The following is a 9129-nucleotide window of genomic DNA, read 5'->3' as shown; positions in this document are numbered from 1 at the left end:
AATACCTTGAAAATAAAAAGTTATTTTTTCGTGGGACAAAATATTTAAAATCCAGATGGCCAGTGGAGTCGAATAAATTCTTGGAGGCCCCAGAGACCTCAAGGTCAAAGTGTCATCTCAAAATACTGCCAATTTTTAGAAATACTCCAGGATAACTCTGGGACCTGTAGGCCAAAAGGTCTCCTCTGCAATATTTTAAGGGATGGCAAACTACAGATTACTAACTTTTCAGTAATGGCATGATAAAGTTAGATAAAGTTAGAGTACAAGAAAACACTAGCAATTCCCTTTAAATATATATTTCTTTTAATTTTTGAATTTTATTTTATTTTTTTATACAGAGGTTCTTATTAGTTATCCATTTTATACATACTAGTGTATATATGTCAACTCCAATCTCCCAATTCATTTTAATTCCCTATTTAAGTGTGCTGAATCTTTACTATTTTTAATGAAATATAGAGCTTTATTAAAATTAAAGTAAATGTTATTTAAACTCTGTTTTTAATGTTCTGCTTTATGTAAAAATCATCAAATTTATGTCATGGGATTTTATTTTAGGCAGTTTATGTTGAATAGTCAGTATTTTGCATAGATGACTACTTAGGCCTTGAAATCATAAGGCTGTGTAAAATCCTTGCTTTCAAAGGGGTCTGGGACCTCAAGACCATAGCCATCTGCCTGGAAAAATCTGAATAGACTCCAGAACAGGGGTAACAGTCCTGAATGCTTGGTCAACAAAAAAATGACCAAAAGGCAGGGAAATAATACATTATATCCCCAAAATAGATGCCAGAAATAGGTGCTAAAACTCAGCAGGTCACAGTGAGTAATGACTCAAAGTAAGTTTGTTGTATTGTACTTGTGAATATTATTGAGTTGAAGAGGAAACATGCATGAGACCAGAAAAAAGGAGAATGATACAACAGAACTAAGAATCAGTAATTAAGAAGAAACTGTAGCATAGCAATCCAAAATCATAGCTAAAATCCACTAAAAATTTTAATGCTAGAGAAACTAAGAACCCAGTAGAAAAAAATCAAAGACCTCAACCTGCAGAAAGTAGGAAGTCCAGTAGAAAACATGCAATAATTAAAGAAAACATTCCTGAAAAAAAGTTTATATATACACACACACATACATATATATGATTCCAATTTAGTATTCTTATAGACCAAAGATTCCTTTCAGAAGCATTTCCCCCAGATACTTAGCTGTCAAATTTTAAACTTCAAGAACTAAGAAAAACTGGAATATAATCTCAACTGTGGATGCTGCTCCTCAGACTGAGAAAGGGATGGGAGGATGCTCAAAGATAAAGAGCTACTCTTACAAGTGCAGCAAAGAAAGTAGATAACAGAATTAAAAACAGCAATATCCTATGGAAAGACAATAGGAAGCTCAAGTTCAGGTTCCATGGAGTGATCATGGTCTCTAACTTTTTTAAGGTCCTGGCCACTGTGACAGAAGACACATCTCATCTCTCAGTTTCAGAAATTCCTGCTCTGAACCACACTTAGATAGCAAGTCACAAGATAGGATCCCTAGCAGCAAAGCCCTGGACTATGTCAAGCCTTAACAGTTCTGCATACTGCTCATCACCACATGTCATTCACTAAAGAATAATAATCCAAGCTATTTTTTTTCTGTGTGTTAAAAATCTCAAAGAACAAAGGCAGAGGAAAAGCTCTAAAAATTCACAGAAATGTATCATAAATGCAGATGGTCAGAAAATAATGGCAATAAACAGAGGAGTGAATTTGAGGATAGGATTCACCTCTTTTGGCCAAACCATGTATGGAGAGGACAACGTGCTTAGGGCATAGGCATTTCAGCCCACACTCCTTCAGCAAGCCAAGAGCATTCTGATACTGTTAAGTCATAGGCAACACTTCAAGGGCCACAAGAACCTAATATTTTCGTCTCTACCAATAGAAAGATGCAACATACAGTTGCCTTCTGGGTAGCTGAATCCCAGGTAGGAAACACCTGAGGTCCTGGGAGACTGATATGAAAAATAGCTTGTGCTTTTTGACTACATTTGTGAAAGATGCCCCATTTTTTTATAAGCAACGTTGTTACTAAGGAGATGGTAGAGTAACTCCATAGGAAGTCCAGGACCAGGTGGATCCAACCAGGGTCTTATAGGAATAAAGAGCAATGAATTCCTAAGTGAAGGGGAAGTCTATGCTGTTAGCTCAGGATTGAACAAGGACTGAAGGCATTCCTGGAGGTAGGATATTGGATGCAACGTGTGATTGAAGCCTTTCAGAGTCAGTCACCCTGGACCAGTGGCTGTGCTGTAGTGACTGGTAACTAAGCATATATGCATAGGCACCCACTCCTGCAGGATGAGTAGGCATCCAGCAAAAAGTGCAGACAAGCCTGACATTGAAACCATTTGGACGAGGGAGGCAAAGGTATTAGTGAGCTGAACAAACTTTCCTGTTTGCTGTAAGCCTAATTTTACAAGTAAGACTAGCCTCCCCTTTAGCCTTAAGGATTTATGGGGCTTCTTGGGCAATTAAGGAGGTGGTATACTAAGAAGGCAGGTAGGTACTTGAGTGATTAGAATATGTTCCAGATTTTTGGAGCAGGACATACTACTTACAAAAGGAATATCAGTCTCTCTTCTAGGCTTTTATCATATTCATCAGAGTGGCACCTTCATTCTCACATCCTTCTGTTTTCAAGGTTATTACACAGTATTATTTGAAGTATCTTTACATAATTGTGCTCTTTTTGATGTTCTCCACACATACTCACATATCTACTTTCAAATAAGAAACTACTGATACAAACTTCCATTAAGTCAGCTTACCTATTTATTATAGCACCTATTTTCAATTGATAAATTATGCTTTACTTTATGTGCTTACACTGAATTCAAAAATGTAAAATACAATTCCAATTTCCAACCAATAATGTCTTTCAAAATCTTGTTTCACCTCACGACAAAATTAATTTTACCTTAGTTTGAAACCAATTGCGTTTTCAAGGGATACTGAAACACAACAGAGATCCTACTGGGTTGTACTATCCGCTTTTTTGAAACAAACCTGTTTTAAAAATTAACTTTAAAAGTTATATATATATATATATATATATATTCTTTTTTCTTTAGCCTCAGTGAACCTGCACTGATCCCTATGAAGAGATGACACTGGGACTTACAGGAAAGACACTAGATATGCCGGGCACTAAGTAGCAGAGACTGCAGGATCCCCGATGTCTCCCGAAGGAATTTCAACCTTGGCTTTAAGGGCTGGGCCTGATTCGCGACAGCCCCCGACTGACAGCCCGGCGCTGCTGAGTAGCTCTTGGGTCTCGGTTAAAAGGGCCGCCTCCGCGGGGACCACGTGGCCCCCGTTTCGCTAAAGTGCGTGCTTTGGCGCTGCAGCCGGACTCTCCGCGCCACGCGCCGGCGCTCAAAAGCAGTGCGTTAGAAAATATTTTTTATATTAAGACATGGAGCTGTACTTTGAAGTCTTTGAGAAAAGAAGAATCTGCAGGTATTTTATACATCTATTTTTATTGCATTATTAAAATTTTCATCTGTTTTAGCCAGCTTAGGCTAAATCATGCAGTGACAAATGACCTCAAGTCTTGTGGACTAAACAATAAAAGTTTATTTCTTGCTCACATTTATGCTCATCACATTGATGTCCTGTGGCTTTGCTCAATGTGCTCTTTATTTTGGAAGTAAGTCTGAATAAGCAGCCCTTATGTGGAGCGTGCTGGGTTTCTGACAGAGGAAAGAGAGGTGAGAACGAAGCATGGCTCTCAAAACTACAGCATGAAAGTGGCGTATGTCACTTGTGGACCTTACTTATTTCATTATAATTTATTTCGTATATATTTATACATGGAGAGAGAGAGAGAGATCATTTAATTTATACATGGCTTCCAGGAAAGACTACCTGAAATGTTCCAACAGATCCTGGAGAAAGAAACTCCAAGATTTTATTTGTGTGTAGCCCAGTGCCTCTCTATTATATGATTAGAAAATCATCATATTAGAACCCACTCACCAAAAAGACAATTTCTCAAAGACCTATGTATAATAAAAATTTATCAAGCTATACAGGTCTAAATGACCCACTGTGGAAGTTATTTTGGTTGTTCTAAAAACATCTGAGTACATGATTATTAAATATCACAACTACATGGTGTATATTTAGGTTTATACAAATATACACCATTATAAATAATTTTAACATAAATTAATTTACACGAAAAAGAAGGAATATAGAAAGGAAACCAATCATAATTCAAGAAACATAAGTTGGGCTTCCCTGGTGGCACAGTGGTTGAGAGTCCGCCTGCCGATGCAGGGGACGCGGGGTTGGTGACCCGGTCCGGGAGGATTCCACATGCTGCGGAGCGGCTGGGCCTGTGCGCCATGGCTGCTGAGCCTGCGCGTCCAGAGCCTGTGCTCTGCAACGGGAGAGGCCACAGCAGTGAGAGGCCCGCGCACCGCAAAAAAAAAAGAAACATAATTTACTTAAAGCAGGTCTCCTCAAAAATAAAGAACATTAACCATATTACACTTAAAAAGCCCAAAATATTTTAAGTATACTTTATCTTTACAGTTCTGTGCTAAGGATAATAGTCATCCTCAAAGCAATTATTTTCCATTAATTACATATGTAGATAAACATATACATTACAATTAATCTACAAAAATTTACTATTTCTAAATAACAGAGCATGTTTTAGGAACTTAATAAAATAATATCCTAAAATATTATCCTCGGACTTCCTGCATCTCTCTGTAAATTCCAACATCTTAATCAATCAAAAAAACAACCTTCAAGGGTCAGACTTTCTCAATGTCCAAACCATCAGATTACCTCAGGATTTAACATCAGGCTCAATTAAATGCAAGTTACATAGACCTCTCCTTTCTTTGGGCATAACCAAAAGGAATTTTTTAATGTTGATAAAAGAGCAACAAGTGGGAATAAAACAACCCTTATATTCTTCTCAATCAACAAACAAATCAACCAACCAAACTGAGGTGACAGAATTACGTGTGATCTAATAGTATATATTCTGTGACATCACCATTATTATTACCCAACAAGTATTGAGCATTGTCTTGTGCTAGTAATGTGGTAGATGCTGATAATTCCTCTGCTGCTGACAAGCAGAGGAGGAGAAATTAAGGGGAACCGTCCGAAAGAATCTTGAATTTCAGAGAATGAATTTGAAAGAATGGATATCATTTTGCCAGATGAACAATGGAGGCTAGCAAGAGAGGAGGCATGTGGAAAAAGAGAGAAGGCATTCCATGCAAGCACAAGGAATCTCATAGGCAAGCATGGAGGCACAAAACAACATCGTAAATTCTTGAAACTGCCATTAGTACAACACAGACAGATGCATATTGCTAGGGCATGGGCTATGAGAGATGGAGTTGTCAAAGGGCGTGGGCAGGGACCAATATATGGAGGGCCTCATGTGCCTTGCTAAGGTTTTTAGATTATCCTGTGGGCAACGGAGCATCAATGAAGGGTCTTAAGGAAAAGAGTCACATACTAAATTAGTATTTTGGAAAAATAATTTTGGCCAGGGTACAGAAGATGCATTGGAGGAGATTGGGCTGCAGGAAAAATATTTTGCAAATCCAGGTGAGAAAGACTTTTTTAAAAGGTTCCAGAAACAGCAGGAGTAGTGAGTGTAAGGAAGAGAGAGCATGAAACAATACATAGAGGTAGAATTGACAGGGCTCAGGTACTTATTGGATATGGAGGTTTGACAGAAAAGTCAAGCCTGACTAGGAGAGACACAAGTCTAGGAAGATAGGGGAGAAATCCAATGAGTTTCATTTGGAATCTGTTACTCATGAGAGGACTATTATACAACCAAGCATCTACTGGAGAGAAGATGGCATTTTTCAGGATTCAAAATTTGTCTGTTTAAAAGTCCCCCACCCCCACCCCAACCCAGAAGATACTTTGAAAGGAACCATCTCCTTACAAGATACCTTCTTACCTTGACCAAAAATGCCTATGTGAAGAATTTGTTTGCTCCTTGGAGAAAATTTCCACAAATTTCGAATTCCTTGAGCTATGTAGGGTTCACATACTAGGTCATGACACTTATGCTTTTAAGTGATAAATAATTGTATTTCTCCCTTGATTGGGCATCTGACTTCTCCCTCCTACTGAGAGCATGTGTCTCTTCTGTACTTTTTCTTCCCACCAAGATCAGACTTGCCCATGACCTATGAAGTAACCCTGAACTGTGTTATATTTTTAAAGACCAGTAGAAGAGATAGCAATGACTGGGTGTCCTCAACATTTTGCCCAGTCGTGTGACATCATAGATATTCTCTGAGCCCATTTCAACATTTGACCAATTATTCTTCCCATTGAGTCATGCTGAAACAAAATACATTATCTCGATAATTACTATCTTCAGCAACCCAAAATTAAGTATATTATTATAACACTTTAGTACAATGAGAAAGAAATTCTCTCCTTTAAGAAAGTTGAGGAGAAACTGGTTCTAGGGAAGTTATACCATACAAGTAGAATAACTTTTTAGAAAGTATTTTTTTAATTGAAGGAAAAAGGTCTATCATGCCTCATGAAGCAACAAAGCCCTCTTTTAACCCCTTTCTAAAAAATAAAATTAAATTAAAACTAAGCATAGTTCTAAATACTGTCATTAAATGTTGTGTTTAGGTTTTAATTTCTGCTTATTTAGCAATGCATTCATTCTTAAGTATACAAATCATCACTACTAAAAAATATAGCATCTCCCTGAAAACTGAGTATCTTGTTATAACTAGCTAATGTTGCTTTGTAAACCCAAGACCTTTTAGTAAGTTTACATAAAAACTCGGATAAGGTCTTAAAAACATCTATGATGAAGATCACACAATGCAGTAATACCCAAGAACTGTCGACAGTAGCTTCTTACTGCCTGCCAAAGTCCATGATTCTTTTTAAAGATTATGGAAGGCCATTCATTTTGTTTTCATAAACTTAAAGATGACTTAACCAAATCCCCTAACAGTAGTTAATGCTTCTTAATTATATGATGTGATAAAAAAAAGAAGAAAGCCTTATTCACTGAAAGGCACTATTATTACTAAAATTGTCTAATTTTATATGACAGTAAAATTAAAAGATGACACAGCAAAGATGGAAAAATACCCCATGAAGTGGTTAAATAGCATCCAAATTTTCACTCTCTGTGCCAAGTTTAACTTCAGAGAACAAGTTTCAGTTGCATACAATTTCAGGGAAACATGAAATTAAGTTTTAGAAGCAGATTTCACAGCTAAAGAATTTCATCCACAATCAGTTCTTCTTTATTTATATAAAAAAAGTACATTTTGTATCATTCCTTGAACCTGCTAGCATTTCCATGATTAAAATTTTGACATTAAAGTTGAACAGCAGTATAGTCTATTTTGAGTAAGCCTCATTGTTATACCAATATATCCAATAATATTTTCCACAAGAATAAAAAACAAACACCTGGCTTTCAAGGATTCTATAGGATTTAGAACATGAACATGATAAGCCTACCTGAGACTGCCTACACCATTTCCTTTGGGGACAAGAACTCTATTTCTTTCAAACCTGTGTAAACACACTAGCTATTCAAGAGTTTCCAGTCCTCATCTGTCTTGTTACCTTATATGATAACTATTTATTGAGTGCCAAGTAGGTACTCACCTAATTTTTTTCATTTCACATTCCAGAAACCCTATGAGATTGGTATTATGGTCCCCATACTAAAGATAAAGAGTTCAAGGCTCACAGAAATTAAACTATATCCTCAAAATGCACAGACTCAAAGAACAGATACAGGAGTCAAATCCCTCTTCTATTCAACAGGATTTCAAATGCACATCTATCTGACTCTAAAACTTGGGCTCTACCCTACACAAGGCTGCTTTCCATATATCCAGCTCTCCATTTAACTGTTCCACCTTAAACTAGGTGACTACACATTCATCTTATGTAACTTTCAAATGATTTACATATTAATAGTAAGTTCCCCTTCATTTACCAAAGTGTCCCCTCTGAACAATATGGTCAACTTGCCTTCAAGTCAATACATATGAAACTAAATGCATATCATTTCCACCACCTCCCAAAATATGTTCCTTACCATTATGTCCATTACTACCATGGATGGCACATAACCCCCATTCACTTGCAAGAGCCAAAAAACAGGGATAACTCTTAACTGCTCCTTTTTCCTCATATCTTATGTCACCACATCTTTTCTCTTCTACTTATTATCTTTCAAATCCAGCTTTTCTTCAGCTTCATTTCCACTGTCTTGTTCTGACTCTCATAATTTCTTTTCTAGACTATTCTATAAGTTCTCAACTGATATTTTTACCTACATTGTAATTTATCTCTAATCCATTCTCAACAGTGCAATTAATATGAACTTTCAAAAGGACACATCTTATTATGTAGTCATCCCAATTTAAAATCCTTAAATGGTTCCTTAGAACCTTCAGGATAAACTGCAAAGGCTTCTCAGGACTCTTAAGGCCCTTTGTTAATTGTCACTTGCTTACTTCTCCATCCTAATCTCTCACTACTCTCCCTGTCACAGACTACATCCCACTCCACTGAATGTTCTATAGTTACCAAAATATGCTGGCTTGTCTCTTGTCTTTATACCTTGGCACAGATTGCTTTCCTACTTCTTCCTCCTCTCTCCTCACATCCTCCTAATTTTCACATCCTTCAACATACAGTTCTGGCATCCCCTCCTCTGATGATCTCCTGATTAAACTCTTGCTTGGCATAGCACTGGGCCCGAAGCACTCAAGGAATATTTTGTCATTATTGAGCTGAACTTTGAGTTCCCTCTAATTCTGCCCATTTCTGATCTCCTAAGTGTCATCTCCTTGGGTGAGGGATGGTGGACTGGGGGTCTGCCTCTCCTCTTTCAAGATGTTCCCATGTCCTTTTCCCCATTGCCTGTAATGTCTCCAAGTTGAAATTAAACTAAAAAAAAAAAAAAAACACTCCTTCTGATTATTTGCCAACTCCCACTCAGTTTAGGTTAGATGTTTTCCCTTGGAGCTTCATAACATCCAGTGCATAACCACGTGATAGTGTAATGTTCTGGCTACTTGTCTGTCTC

At 37.2% G+C, this 9129-nt stretch overlaps 1 non-coding gene across 1 annotated transcript; it reads right to left on the bottom strand.

Moving 5' to 3' along the window:
• Positions 1 to 3318: 3318 nt before the first annotated feature.
• Positions 3319 to 3441, bottom strand: LOC112396009 (small nucleolar RNA SNORA76). The gene has a single exon (XR_003002482.1). It is a non-coding gene; the product is annotated as a small nucleolar RNA SNORA76 (small nucleolar RNA).
• Between the last annotated feature and the right edge of the window lie 5688 nt (positions 3442 to 9129).

Source organism: Neophocaena asiaeorientalis, unplaced genomic scaffold (genome assembly GCF_003031525.2).
Source record: "Neophocaena asiaeorientalis asiaeorientalis breed wild unplaced genomic scaffold, Neophocaena_asiaeorientalis_V1.1 scaffold58, whole genome shotgun sequence".
Classification (NCBI taxonomy): domain Eukaryota; kingdom Metazoa; phylum Chordata; class Mammalia; order Artiodactyla; family Phocoenidae; genus Neophocaena; species Neophocaena asiaeorientalis.
This window is presented reverse-complemented; position numbering and strand designations above follow the sequence as displayed.